The 13,784-nt window shown below is 49.2% G+C and overlaps 1 protein-coding gene across 11 annotated transcripts in view; it reads left to right on the forward strand.

Moving 5' to 3' along the window:
• Nucleotides 1-1,574: 1,574 nt before the first annotated feature.
• Nucleotides 1,575-13,784, forward strand: part of SUN1 (Sad1 and UNC84 domain containing 1) — a 45,444-nt gene continuing 33,234 nt past the window's right edge. For 10 of the 11 annotated variants that reach the window (XM_044936083.2, XM_044936084.2, XM_044936085.2 and 7 more), the window contains exon 1: nucleotides 11,454-11,588. The gene's annotated coding sequence lies outside the window, so the exon portion shown is untranslated. Of the gene's footprint in view, nucleotides 2,009-11,453; nucleotides 11,589-13,784 lie in introns of those variants that run through there. The other variant, XM_044936086.2, reaches the window with a different exon arrangement.

The raw sequence follows: 13,784 nt of genomic DNA on the forward strand, positions 1-13,784 counted from the left end.
CCCTGTCTGTTGTTGCTGGTGAAATATTTTTTCTTCTTGTAAATTGGCCTTGGTGGTTTTGTAATTATCGGGAGGAAAAAGATGGATGCTGTGGCCTGCCTTCCATGTGGAATCCTTATCCAAAAGTGCCCCCGACGTCTACACCGCTGTCCGCTAGGGACACCATGCGTGCCACCTATGACACCTCGCATCTTCTAGAAGCTGCACTAAAAACTCAGAGAAACAGATGAAATTAATTTGATATTGTGACAGAGAATGAGATGGTTGGATAGTATCATTGACTCAATGGACATGAGTTTGAGAAAACTCCAGGAGATAATGAAGGATAGGGAAGCCTGGTGTGCTACAGTCCATGGTGTCCCAAAGAGTTGGACACGACTGAGTGAGTGAACAACAGATGTTTTATTTAACCAACATATCCAAAATATTGGGTTTCCCTGGTGGCTCAGTGGTAAAGAATCCACCTGCCAAGCTGGAGACAAGGGTTTGATCCCTGTGTCAGGAAGATTCTCTGGAGAAGGAAATAGCAATCCACTCCAGTACTCTTGCCTGGAGAATCTCATGGACAGAGGAGCCTGGTGGCCTACAGTCTGTGGGGTCACAAAGAGTCAGACTCGACTAAGCGACTAAACAGCAAAATCCAAAATATCACAACTTGACAAATAAGCAATATTTTTAAATGAGATATTTTACCTTCTTTTTCATACTTCAGTCTTCAAAATTCTGAGTGTTTTATACAATGCACAGCTCACCTCAATTTCAACTAGCCACATCTCCAGTGATAGTAATTACATGTGGCCGGTAGCTACTGTGGACAACTGGCAGGCCTAGACTTAATCCGGATACTTATTCTCCTCAATCCACTCCTCCCCCTGCTTTACACCCCACTCCCGCTCGGCCCTCCCAGGCGACACTCAAAACAAAACACAAAAAACACAACCTTCTCTCCTCTCTCTGCACTGCTCCTGCTGACCACCTAACCTGCTTATAAAAAGGCATCTGTAAAATTTATACCGGGGATGTGACTTCCTGCGACCTCACCTAAAGTCACAGCCCCTGTGCTGAGTTAGTAAAATAAGAGAAGAAAAAGGCCATCTTTTCTCTTAATAAAGCCTACAAGGACGGCCAGCTAACACTGCATTAGCCCACTGCCATTACTGTAATAAATACGTTCTCATTAAAATAGCCCTTGCAACTGGTTTTTTCTTTGCCGCGCTGGAAGGCTTCTTGTGAGAGGGCAATTTGGCAAAGTCTTCTCACCCTCACCCGCTAACCTGCTGGAGCCGCGTTTCCTCTTTTGTAAAGTAGGATAATAGCTTCTTTATCTACCTGGCAAATCGGTTCTGAAACGCAAAGAGATAATAAAAGGTCGGGTTCAAACACCGCACAACTCCACCGGAGAGTGGCCTGTAGTTATCCGTGGGTGGAGAAGCCTGCAGGCAAGTAGGCGCACGTGTGCTCCGCAGGCCCAGGGGCAGCGGCCTGAGAGCCCGGTTCCGCCACCGCCCGCCTCGGAGGAGCGCACCTGCGACGCCTAGGGACGCGGGCGGAGCTCGGAGGCCGCGCGGGTACGGGGTGTCGGCGCCGGGGGCGCGGGGACAGCCACGCGGCGCGGGGGCGGGGGTCGCAGGGAGGGCGGCCTGACTGCTCGGAGCCCACACGGACGACTCCCGCGCCGGAGGTCCCGCTCGGCACGAAGACCCCGCGCGCCACCTCGGAACCCTCTCGCCCCGCCCCGTCCCCGCGCGCGCCGCCCTGGGGGCCCGCCCACCTCCCCGCCCGCGGCTCGGCCTCCGGTGCCGATTGGGTGGGCCTCTCGGGAGGCCGCCTCTGCATTGGCCGAGGAGCTTCCAGAGGCGCGCCCGCGATTGGTGGGCGTCTGCGTTGCTCCCCGGCGCGGCGAGCGATTGGCTGGCAGGGGCACGGTCTCCCGGGCCTGGGCGGTGCAGACAAGGCCTCAGGCGGCGGCGGCGGCGGCGGCGGCGACGGCGAGCGCGGCGCGAGGCAGGTGAGCTGTGGCGGGGCTCGGGGCGGGAGGGCCGGCGCGGTGGGGCCGGGGCCCAGGCGCCCCTCCGGGCGGCGGGGGCAGGGGCAGCCGCGGGCCCCGGCGGGGTCGCCAACGGCCGCGGCCTCCCGTCAGCCCCGCGGACCTCGCGCCCCCTCCTCAGGCGGTGGTCCCCGTGCGCGGCGCCGCCGGACCCTCTTCGGGGCCGCCCCCAAGCCGCTCCCTCAGGCCGCGTCCCCTCTGCCGCCCCGGGCGCCCCGCGCCTCACCCGGCGCCTTTCAGCGCCCCGCGCCCGCTCGGCGCCCGCTCCGCGGCCCGCCGCCCCCCGCCCGCCTCCGGCTCGCGCGCCCGGCTCGCCGCTCGGCCCGGGGTCGCGCGTGCCCGCCGCTGCAGGCGGGGCCGACGTCGGGCGGGCCGGGCCTGGTGCCCGGCGCCGCGCGGGGTCCTCCGTGCCCGGCGCGTTCCCTCGCCCCGCCCTCGCGGCTCCGAAACGTGAGCGCTCCGGCTGTGTTTTCGTCCGTTTCTTCGGACCCTTCAGAGTTCCTTTAAGTCTGGAAACGCGGGGTGACTGGGAAGTTCTGGAGAATTTAATTTTCTCGACTTATTTGCTTTGATAGTTTTCTTCCCTCTTTTTTTTCTTTAATTTTTCCCCCTGTGTGTTTGGAAATGCTACTGTATTGGGGCATTGGACCTCTTGATTGGTCATCTTTATCTCTCCTATTTTCCACCGATGTCTTCTTGTTTGACTTTCTAGATTTCGTTAATGTCCTGACTCATTTGTTGAGCGTTTTGTTTTGGTCATCAGATTTTACATTTCCCGGAGGTTTGGTCGTTAACTGTTTTTTCCTCTAAAACTTTGTGTCGTGTTTCTGAATGCCCTGGCGTCTCATTCTCCTTCCATGGCCTAAGTGTCGGCTTGCTTGAGTCCTCCTGTCCTGCAACATGAGGGCATCTGAGAGTGGGACCCGGCCCAGCCCTCGGGGAGCCCGTGCACCTGCTCTGGTCCTGTCACTGCTGGCTGAGAGGGCGGGTTGGGTTTCCTTGAGCCATACCCAATGTCGCTGCCCTTGGGCCCTTTGATTGGACTTTCTAGAGGTCCAGAGAAGGGCTTCCCAATCTCCTGCCTTATTTTAAGAGTGGAAGACTATGGCTGTGGGCTTTACAAATTAGAGAGGAAATGCTCTCTTATCCCCCGTTTCAGGAAGGCATTCTAGAACTCGACTGCCCTTTACTTGCTGGTCTAGGGAGCCCTTGGTTTTATGCTCCAGTCTCTTCTGGGGGGAGGCAGGAAGGGGATCCATGCTGAGTAGCCAACTGCTTTTTTTTTTTTAAGTTGTAAAAAATACATGTCATAACATTTCCGCCCTAACCTGTACAGCACCTGCATTGCTTGTTCGCAGTGCTGTGCAGCCATCACCCTGTCTAGCTGTAGAACTTTTTATCATCCTGGATGGAAGCCCGGTACCCATTAGGTGGCTTCTGGCAGCAGCTAAGGTTTTTTCTGTTTCTATGAATGTGTCTGCTCTGGACTTTTTTTTTTTTTAATACAAATGGATTTTTACAGTATGTGACCTTGTATGTTGACTTCTTTCACTTAGCAGAATGTTTTTGAGGTTTATCCACGTTGTGGAGTGTGTCAGAACTTGGATTCCTCTTTGCAACTGAATAATATTCCATTGTACAAATATATCAGTTTGCTTATCCATTCATCTGTTAGTGGGCATTTGAGTTGTTTCCACTTTTTGTCCATTATGAATAATGTTGCTATGAACATTTGTCTACAAGTTTTTGGTTGAGCACCTGTTTTCATTTTTAGGGTGTATATCAGTAACTGGGAGTGGAAATGCTGGGTCACATGGTAACTATTTAATTTGTAGAGTAACCACCAAACTTTTCCACAGTAGCTGCACCATTTTACATTCCCACCAACATTGTGCAAGGGTTCCAATTTCTCTACATCCTCTCCAACACTTTTTTTCCATTTTGCATTGTTTTATTATGGCCATTCTAGTACTTGTGAGGTGGTGTGTCAGTTTGATTTTGATTTGCATTTCCATAGTAACTGATGATGATCATCTTTTTATGTATTTGTTGGCCATATATATATCTTCTTTCGGGAAGTGTCCATTCTGGTCCTTTGTCCATTTTGTAGTTGGCTTATTTGCCTTTTTGAGTTGTAAGAGTTCTTTATATCTCCTGAATGCTAGACCCTTTCAGATACATGATTTGTGTATACTTTCTTGCATTCTTTGGGTTGTCTCTTCACTCTGTTGATGGTGTCCTTTGATGCACAAAAATTTTAATTTTGATGAAGCCACATTTATTTTCTCTTTTGTTGCTCATGCTTTTGGTGTCTTATCTAAGAGACTGTTGACAAATCCAAGGTTGTGGAGGCAAATCTCTATGTTTTTAATCTAAGAGTTTTCTAGTTTTAGCTCTTAAATGTAGGCCTTTAATGCATTTTGAGTCAGTTTTTGTATATGGGGTGAGGTAAGGGTCCAGCTTTGCTTGTAGATGTCCAGATGTCCCAACACCACTTATTGAAGAGACTGCTCTTTCCCTGTTGACTAGTTGGCGTCCTCGTAGCACATCAGTTGACCATAAATGTGGGGGTTTGTTTCTGGGCTGTTAGTTCTGTCCCGTTAGTGTACGTGTCTGTCGTCATGACGGGAACACACTGCTTTTGAGGTCAGTTTTGGAATTGGAAAATGTGAGTCCTCCAAATTTGTTCTTTTTCAACATTGCTTTTGGCTGTTTGGGATTCATTGCAATTCATATGAATTTAAATATAAGCTTTACCATTTACAAAAAAGCCTTTGCGATTTTGAGAGCACATTGAGTCTGTTCTTGCTCAGGGGCGTATTGTTTGGCTAACACCCTTGTCTTCCTGCGCCTGAATGGGGCTCTCTCTCTGTTCATTTATGTCTGCATTTCTTTCAGCAGTGTTTCATCATTTTCAGTGTGCCAGTCTTTTACTTTTTTAAACTTACTCAACTAAGTTTGTTACTGTTTTGTTTTTTTTTTTTTTTGGTGCTCCAGGTGAGGAACAAACTCACAACCTCTGACTAAGTTTGTTACTCTTTTTGTTGCTACTTTAAGAGCAGTTGTTTTCTTAATTTCATTTTTAGATTATTTGTTTATTCATTTTTATTCATTGTTCATTTTTAGATTGTTAATATTGTATATTTATAGTAAATAGAAATATAACTTATTTTTGTGTCTTGATCTTGTATCGTGCAACTTTAACTTCACTCAGTTTACTAGTTTTAATAGATTTTTGTGAATTCTTTAAAATTTTTTATAATGCCACCTGTGAATAGAGGCAGTTTTAGTTTTGCTTTCTAATTTGGATGCCATCTATTCTTTTTCTTGCCTAATTGCTCTGGCTAGATCCAGTACAGTCTTGAATAGCAGTGGAAAAATGATGTCCTTGTTTGGTTTCTGATTTTAGGGGAGGTTTTCCGCCTTTCAGCATAGAGTGTGGTGCTAGCTGTGCTGCTGCTGCGTCGCCTCAGTCGCGTCCGACCCTGTGCGGCCCCATAGACGGCAGCCCACCAGGCTCCCCCTCCCTGGGCTTCTCCAGGCAAGAACACTGCAGTGGGCTGCCATTTCCTTCTCCAATGTGTGGAAGTGAAAAGTGAAAGTGAAGTCGCTCAGTCGCATCCGACTCTTAGTGACCCCATGGACTGCAGCCCACCAGGCTCCTCCGTCCATGGGATTTTCCAGGCAAGAGGACTGGAGTGGGGTGCCATTGCCAAATCCCTTTGTCAGATAGAGGAAGTTCTCTTTTCCTAGTTTGTTCAATGTTTTTGTCACGAAGAACTGTTGGATTTTGACAGATGCTTTTCCTGCACCAGTTGAGATGATCACGTGGTTTTGCCTAATTGCTTGTTCAGCGGACTCTCATTGTTTGGCTCGCCCTGTGTTTTGGTCCCGCTCCACATCCTTCCGTCCAAGTGCTCACAGGTGTCACCATCATCAGACGCTTAGGGCTCCGTGATGCAGGCGCTTAGGGCTCCGTGATGCAGGCGCTTAGGGCTCCGTGATGCAGGCGCTTAGGGCTCCGTGATGCAGACGCTTAGGGCTCCGTGATGCAGAGGCTTAGGGCTCCGTGATGCAGGCGCTTAGGGCTCCGTGATGCAGGTGCTTAGGGCTCCGTGATGCAGACTGGCTACTTCTCAGTGCTCCTCATTGAAGCTTCCGGTTCCGCACTTTCTGGCCTACATGAGTTTTCATTCATCCATCTGTTTTCTAGTTTCCAAGTTTCTTGCTATTGTTTTTCCTCCCGTTCAGTAAATGCCAGGCACTTTTGGTAGCAGTGGTAACAGGATGAAGCCAGCTTCAGCACTGCAACACCTGTCTGTACCTCTATATTTCAAGGGGAGGTGAGAACCCGGACAACTGCAGGGTGTTTCATGGGGCCCACTGTTGACTCAAGCAAAGAGGTCCTGAACACACCCGAAATTTGAGCACCCACATTGGGGTTCACAGGGCAGTGGGAACGAAACAGTAATTCCAGTCGAGCACATGTGATGTTGCTGTGAATATTTTGGAGAGTAGTTGTGCTCTGTGGTTCCTGCAGGAGGGCCGCAGTATTATCTTCTTGACTGAAAACACCTGCGTTTGCTTCCTCCCTTTCTTCCTAAGTTTGGAACGCGTTGCTATTTTGGACAGCTTAGCCCACTTGATGTCCAGATAGAAGAGACTAGACTGGCTCCATTTGAAACTTTACTTCCTTTGGGCCAAAATAAATTTAGGATGGACAAAGTATAGACCACAGTGTTCCTGTTTATAACCTGCTGTTCATTATAATCAGTGCTGTAATTTACTGCTCTGTTCAGTGGCCTGTGTGATTCATCAGTCAGTTTTGCAGTTTGAATTGTATCTGTAATCCTGCTTGTTAGTTGAGTGCTTTGCTTTTCATTTAGTGGCAGAGGGGCACTCCATGAACCGTTATTGACTGAATTTTAGTTTAGGGAGTAAGAACCATGTGACAGATGGTTTTAGATATTTGGGCAGAGTAAAGCTGCAGGGGCAAGACTTGAGTCGTGTGAGAGTAATTATGCGCAGATCAGTGGTTCCCCGGGTGGCGTGAGGGGTTCCCCAGGGCACACATGGCTTCAAAACAAAAGAGTGCTTTGCCCAGTTGCTTTGCTCTTAGGCATTCTATTTTCTTTGTTTGATCTTTAATGTTATTGGAAGATGGGAGCCTTATCTAAAATATGAAAAACATCTATTTAAAGGTTTCTTTACTTGCTGTTTATGCTACAAACCCTTTTAGTACTGGTGAACACTCACTTTTAGCCCAGTACTTCACATGCAGGAGGACAGAGCATTAAAAAGGGTGATCTCGAAATGGTGTGGATCGAGTGTTTACATTTATAGTAGCAGTAAAATCCTGTGATTATTGTTTCTGGCTGTTCCCAGTTATAGTTGGAAATGAAGCAGCAGACGCCACAGTTCTGATTAAATGAGGAAACACACGAAGTGCTTCAGGTTAATGAGGAGAAGGAGTGTGGGGACCAGATGTGTGGAGCCGCACTGCTCTTTAGGAGTTCATCCAACACGGGGGGGGGGGGGGGCGCTGCCGAGAGAGGGATGAGGGGAACCAGGAGTATTTTCAGGTTAAAGGCAAAGCAGTGTGGTAGCAATGACTTGTCCCGTGTCTCTGGGCACCTGTGTGACATTCCTTGGTTCTCCCGTGTCTCTAGGCACCTGTGTGATATTCCTTGGTTCTCCCGTGTCTCTAGGCACCTGTGTGACATTCCTTGGTTCTACGAGTCAGGGTTAGCTCCTACCCTCAGAGAGGTCACGGTCTAGTTGAAGAAAAAGACTCATTAATCAACAGCATATTTCTCTTATGTGGTTAAACACCAGGGAGCTCTAAAATTGGCACATAATTTGGATGCTTCCTGGAGGTGGTCTTTCCGCTATAGCCTGAGGGTGCATAGAAGTTAGCTGGGAGCAGTTGGGGTGGCAGGAGACCAAGGGAGTGGGAATCAGGATCAGGAGGGCATCCCAGACAAGAGAAGGGCACTGGAGCTGTACGTAAATGGAGCAGAGGGAGAGGGCTACCTGGGACCAGGCTCTCAGTGAAGCTGTGATGTGGGTAGTAGGAGATGGAGCCTTGGACAGGGGTCTCATTTGTAGGGAAGCCATGGGATCTGAAGGGAGGGAGATGGTTGAATCTCTTTTTGGACCATTCTGGCAGTTTTCTGACTTGAGAAGGCAAGACTGGATAGGGGGAAATTAGGGGTGCTCGCTCCCAGGAAGCCAGCGAGAGATGGTCGGGGGGCGGAGGACTGGCCCAAGGGAGGGTACCGCTGTTCCAGGGGGGCGGTGGTTGCTCCCCTTGAATTCAGTGGGTGACGTGCAGAAGTAGAATCAGATCCCTCCCTCAGGTATACAAAGAAGCAACAGATGGACTAGATGAGTTAAAAATGGCGGGAAGTGCGGAGGTCAGATCTGCGTGGGCAGCAGAACCCATGACAGCCTGTCCCGGGCTCTGGGTTAGGAAGGCCTTCCAGGGGAGGGCTGAGCACAGGGGAGGGCTGAGCCTGGGCCGATCACACACGTCTGTTCAGCAACAGACGGGGCCAGCCCAGGCATGCCACCTAACTCCTGTGCAACGGGGAGAAAGAGACAAGACGCCTGCAGGATGAGACAGAGGGCTTTCGCCTGCCAGAGTGGTCTCTGGTGTCCCGAGGAGCCCCGTGGGGTGTGGGGGTCCTGGACCACCACCCGGCGTTGTCCCGGAAGGCCCTCCGTCACTCGCTGTCACCGAACTCTTTCCGGGGGAGGTGCCGGGCACATCTCTTCTGACCGCACCACTGGAAGGAAAGTCAGTGCAGTCTGGGTCTGAGAAGTGTGGGGTCATGTTTTCTGTCTTCTAAGAAGAAAAACCCTTTACAGTAATGGGCAGAAAGTAAGCTGCCTTTGCTGAAACACTGAGGCAGATCTCCCTGTGAGAGGAAGCATAGGCTTTATTAAAACCATTGAGCGCACATATCACTGGGAGATGGAAGCAGGTGATAATGCATCTTCACATAGAAGGAGTCATTTCCTCGAAAACTCCTCTATTATGTAAACAAAGCTATCTAGCCTGCCTCTTTTCCTATTTCATCATTTCTGAAAAAAGAAACCTCAGATCTTGGCTGGAAGCTGTCAGTACAGAGTTGCTGCTGGTAATACTCGACTCCTGTTGGGTGCTCCCACCCTCCAGCCAGGTGGCGCCGGGCAGGTGGGGTGGTGACGGGCCGAGGCCTGCCACAGCGCGGGGGCCAGGCTCCCACCGCCGAGCGAGAACCCCAGGTCTGGCCGCCTCACACCGCTTCACAGATGAAGACCAGCCTTCTTTTTCTTTTTGAAAATAATAGTTACTGGGTTAATTGTTTAAATTATAAAACCAAAACCTACTCATTTATTTTTTAAAACCTTTTTATTTTGTACTGGAATATAGTTGATTAACAGTGTTGTGTTTCAGGTGTACAGCAAAGTGATTCAGTTATACGTATATTATCTACCTACTCTTTTAAAAAAAAAGTTGAACAGTCCCAGGCAGGGTAGTCTCATTCTCTGTAATTTACAATTAAATTTAGTGCAGTATTTTTCTTGAAGTTTTAAAAATATATTCAAGTATATATATAAAACATACAATGTTCTGTGAAGGTCTTTCACATATTTTTAGGTTATACTCATTTGTTTCTGATTCGCTGTTTTAAATAACGAGATCATTTTTTAAGTATTCTAGTATAAACCATGGTTTTCCATAAACTAGCAATGTTTTGCCTCCTTAAAATGAAAACAGGTAGGTAATGCCAATTCCTGCTTATTATATTGTGGAAGTAATTACATTGAACATGATATTTGGAAAACAATAACGTCTAAGCCAGTTTATGTTTATTTCTAATCTGTAGGGAAATATAACTAATATTTTTAGTCTCTGTGTTAGGAGTTTTAACAGGATTAAACCTGAGCAAAGTGATTATGTTCAAGTAGAGTACTCTTGGGAAGAAGGCAATGGCACCCCACTCCAGTACTCTTGCCTGGAGAATCCCATGGACGGAGGAGCCTGGTGGGCTGCAGTCCGTGGGGGTTGCGAAGAGTCGGACACGACTGAGCGACTTCCCTTTCACTTTTTACTTTCATGCATTAGAGAAGGAAATGGCAACCCACTCCGGTGTTCTTGCTTGGAGAATCCCAGGGATGGGGGAGCCTGGTGGGCTGCCGTCTATGGGGTCGCACAGAGTCGGACACGACTGAAGCAACTTAGCAGCAGAGTGCTCAGGGCTTCCCAGGCAGTCAGTGGTTAAGCCCACTGCAGGGGGCGCGAGTTCAGGGAACCAAGATCCCACATGCCCTGGGGTGAGGCCAAAATCACCAATAAGATACAGTACTGATTTTTTAAAAATCACTATAGTACTAATTTTTAAGGGGGACCTCTGAATTTTAGTTTTAAAATTCTTCTCTACAAGGCATGTGATAAAGAAGTACCGGGTTGCCCAGGTGCACTTTGACAGCCAAGCCCCGGGTGGTGCAGGGTTGGTGGGAGTGAGGCTGGGCCTCGTGTGCGGGTGTGAGGGCCTGGGCGGGCAGTGCAGCCTCCGCCGGCAGCTCAGCTCAGGGCCTCGGACACGGCCTGCGCCCAAAGAGGGGAGGGTGCAGTCCAGTGCGTCCGGCGTCCCCTTGGACGGCCGCGCTTCCTGAGGGCGAGGTGCGGTGCTCACAGGGGACTCCGGTGGGGGCTGACAGGGCAGCCGTGTTGTTCCCGAGGATTTGTGCAGGGAAGCCATGTCAGCCTGTGTCCATCAGGCTCACTTCTGGGCTCAGCCCACTTGGTCAGCAACCCCATCAGTTCTTAGAAAGGTTGATAAACACAGTGCCTTTGGAGCAAATTCTGATGGTCTTATGCATGGTTTAGTAAAAAGTATCTACTAGATGATGGTGCTTGTGGTTTATAATAATGAGAAGAAATGCTCAGACCAGTTTTAAAGTTTGATTTTTTTTCTAGTTTTATTTTAGAACTGATAGCATTTCTTAAGAAATTATTTTGTGCTAATTTATTTCAGGGCTATTAACAGTTTTATTTTCTTTCTTTGGTATTGCCATTTGCTTCAGTCTCTGTTTTCAACCGTGTGACTTGTAATTTTTAATATTTTTCAGGCATGTTTTCTAAATTGTTACTAGATGAGTACAAATATTCTAAATAGTAGAGAGTCAAATTATATGTCGTGGTAGAACTAAAATTCACTTTTGACCAAAGCATTCAAGAACAAAAACTGAACTTTATATTTCATGTCTCCCATATGGTGTAAATATTATAGTGTGCCCTGGGCAAGGGGAGAGCATTACAGGAGAAGCCAGGTGTCACCGATAAGGCATCTTAACTCATACTTTAAAGCCCCGCTAGGATCTACATGTGGGTAAAGACGCTTGTTTGATTTCCTAGGTTTGAGACCAGCGTCTGCAGTCTAGACAGAGGACCTCTTTTAGCCCGTGCGGGCTGGCCTGCGTGTGGCCGTTGGGACAGGAGCAGAGGGCGACACCGGAGCTCCCTTCTCCATTCCCGGCTGCGTCTGCTGAGGTGAGCGCTGCACCCCCCTCCCCCGCCGCCTCCGCTCAGACGGCAGCTCAATGGAGCACCCCCTCCCTCCCCCCACGCTAGCCTGCTGGGCCTGCAGGTGCCCTGGCATGAGCCGGCTCTGCTGTGCGCCCCCCGTGTCCACGTCAGGGGCTCAGAGGACACGTGGCCGTTCAGAGGTCAGCCCGGTGGTGACAGCTTTGGGAGAAGGGTGTGGCCTGAGAGACTAGAGAAGTGGGGACAGTGTGGCCTGCTCCTCATAAACACACACGTTTGCAAAATGTTGACTTGGAATTCTTTTCAGGATTTTCTGATGCTGGTGAAAACATTTTCAATTCATTATTTCACTTGCTCTTTCTATACTGCTCAGATTATAAATGCAAATCTGATCTCCCTCAAGTCACAGGCTGAGGCCACCTTCAGGCCCTGCTGCAAGTGGGAAGACTCTAAGGTTACACTCAGGCTTGAAGTAGCGATGGTGTAAGAGGAGCCTTGAGCGGCTCTGGGGACACGCCAAGCCTTGCAGCGGGGAGACCGCTGCTGGGGGTCCTGCTGAGCTGAGGCTGGGCTGGCCTTCCTGCCTGCTGGCTCCGGTGTGGCCATCTGAGCTGCCATCGGGCTTTCTCTTTCACTGAGGCCGGGGTGAGTGACTCTTCCATCTTGGGGATTGTTAACTTAGAAGACAAAAAAATCCTTCTTTAAAAAACAATTAAAACAGACTTTGTAACTGTATTCCACAAAATAATTAAAGCTTACTTGTTGAGTATTTGCCATGTGTCAGGCATCGCTTTACATGTATCATTTAATTCTCTTTTGCTTTACTTTATTCTATAATTTTATCTAATGTTCGTGTTTGATGAAAAGAACTAGAGATTAATTTTAGTGTGTTGTGAATCCACATCATGATGTGTCCAGGGAGGCAGAATGAGGCAGCAGGGATGACAGAGGAGAAGCTGGGTGTGCAGAGGAGCAGCAGCCTCTGTGCCCCGTGACGCATCCACACTGAGCGCAGGGGAGCACGCCTCACCCCTTGCAGCGCGTTTCTGAGTCAAGCTTGGTGCGGCCTCTGTACCCACCTGTCGCTTTGGAAGGATCTGCGTGGAGAGGTGGTTTTCTGGGCGCTGGAGGCAGTCAAGCCAGGGCGGCATTTCCCTGGGCCGCAGGTCTGATTAGACAGGGCTGGGTTCTGCAGATGATGTTGCGTGCGTGTACTAAACACAAAGTCTGTGTGTTTACAGGAGTGAAGTCGGAATGAGTAGGGAAAAGTAAGAGCCCTGACCACAGGTTCCCGTTCCTTCCACCCTTGTGGCCGTGAGGTCCGACCGGCTCCGGCCAAGACCTCCCTCCTCCGTCCCCCGCCTGCCTCTCCTCCAGGCCACGGCTGGTCTCCCTAGAGCTGTGGGTGTCCACACCAGTGCTCTCACGGTGTTGCCCTCGGGCGTTCCATTGCGTCTGAAGCTCCCCTCATGCAACGCTTGGCCAGAAGCCTTCCCCGGCCGGCACCCAGCCTGTGTCTGTGCTGTCGCCCGTAGGACGGTCGCTCGGTCACTCTGCTGTAACCCTATCCTGCTCGTGGTAGGAAACTCGTCTGATGGCCAGTAGCTGCACTTGGTTCTTGGATAGAGTTTTATTTCAGAGACAAGAAGTCACATTTCTTTCTGAGCTGTGGCAGAAGGCCTCTGTTAAGGCTGACAAGGCTGGCATCGCTCAGCTTCCTCTGTCTCAGCGATCGGAAGAACCGGGCTGAGTGGTGAGCTTGCAGCTGGTCCTTGCCTCTGGCAGCTTTGGAAACACTGTTATCATTAGAAAGTAAGCTCTCTTTTAGATAGGTGAAAACGTGAGAACGTATTAATGTAACTTTTTTAAAATAAAAAGGCTGTACTAGGCAGACAACAGGGACCTATTGTATAGCAAAGGGGACTGTATTCAATATCGTGTAATAACGTATCATGGAAAAGGATGAAAAATACTTTGTGTGTATGTGTTTGTAAGTATATGTTGGTACGTATGTATAACTGAATTACTTTGCTATATACCTGAAATCTTGTAAATCAAGTATACTTCAATTAAATGAAATTAGAAAGTATTATAGATAAATTGCAAATAGAATAAAGTAAAAAGGCTATCAGTTCTCCGAGTGGCCTCCTCCCCAGGCTCTTCTGTGCTGAGTCACGGGCTGGCCCTCCTTGCAGCCCTTCA

Source organism: Bubalus bubalis, chromosome 24, assembly GCF_019923935.1.
Source record: "Bubalus bubalis isolate 160015118507 breed Murrah chromosome 24, NDDB_SH_1, whole genome shotgun sequence".
Taxonomy (NCBI): Eukaryota; Metazoa; Chordata; class Mammalia; order Artiodactyla; family Bovidae; genus Bubalus; species Bubalus bubalis.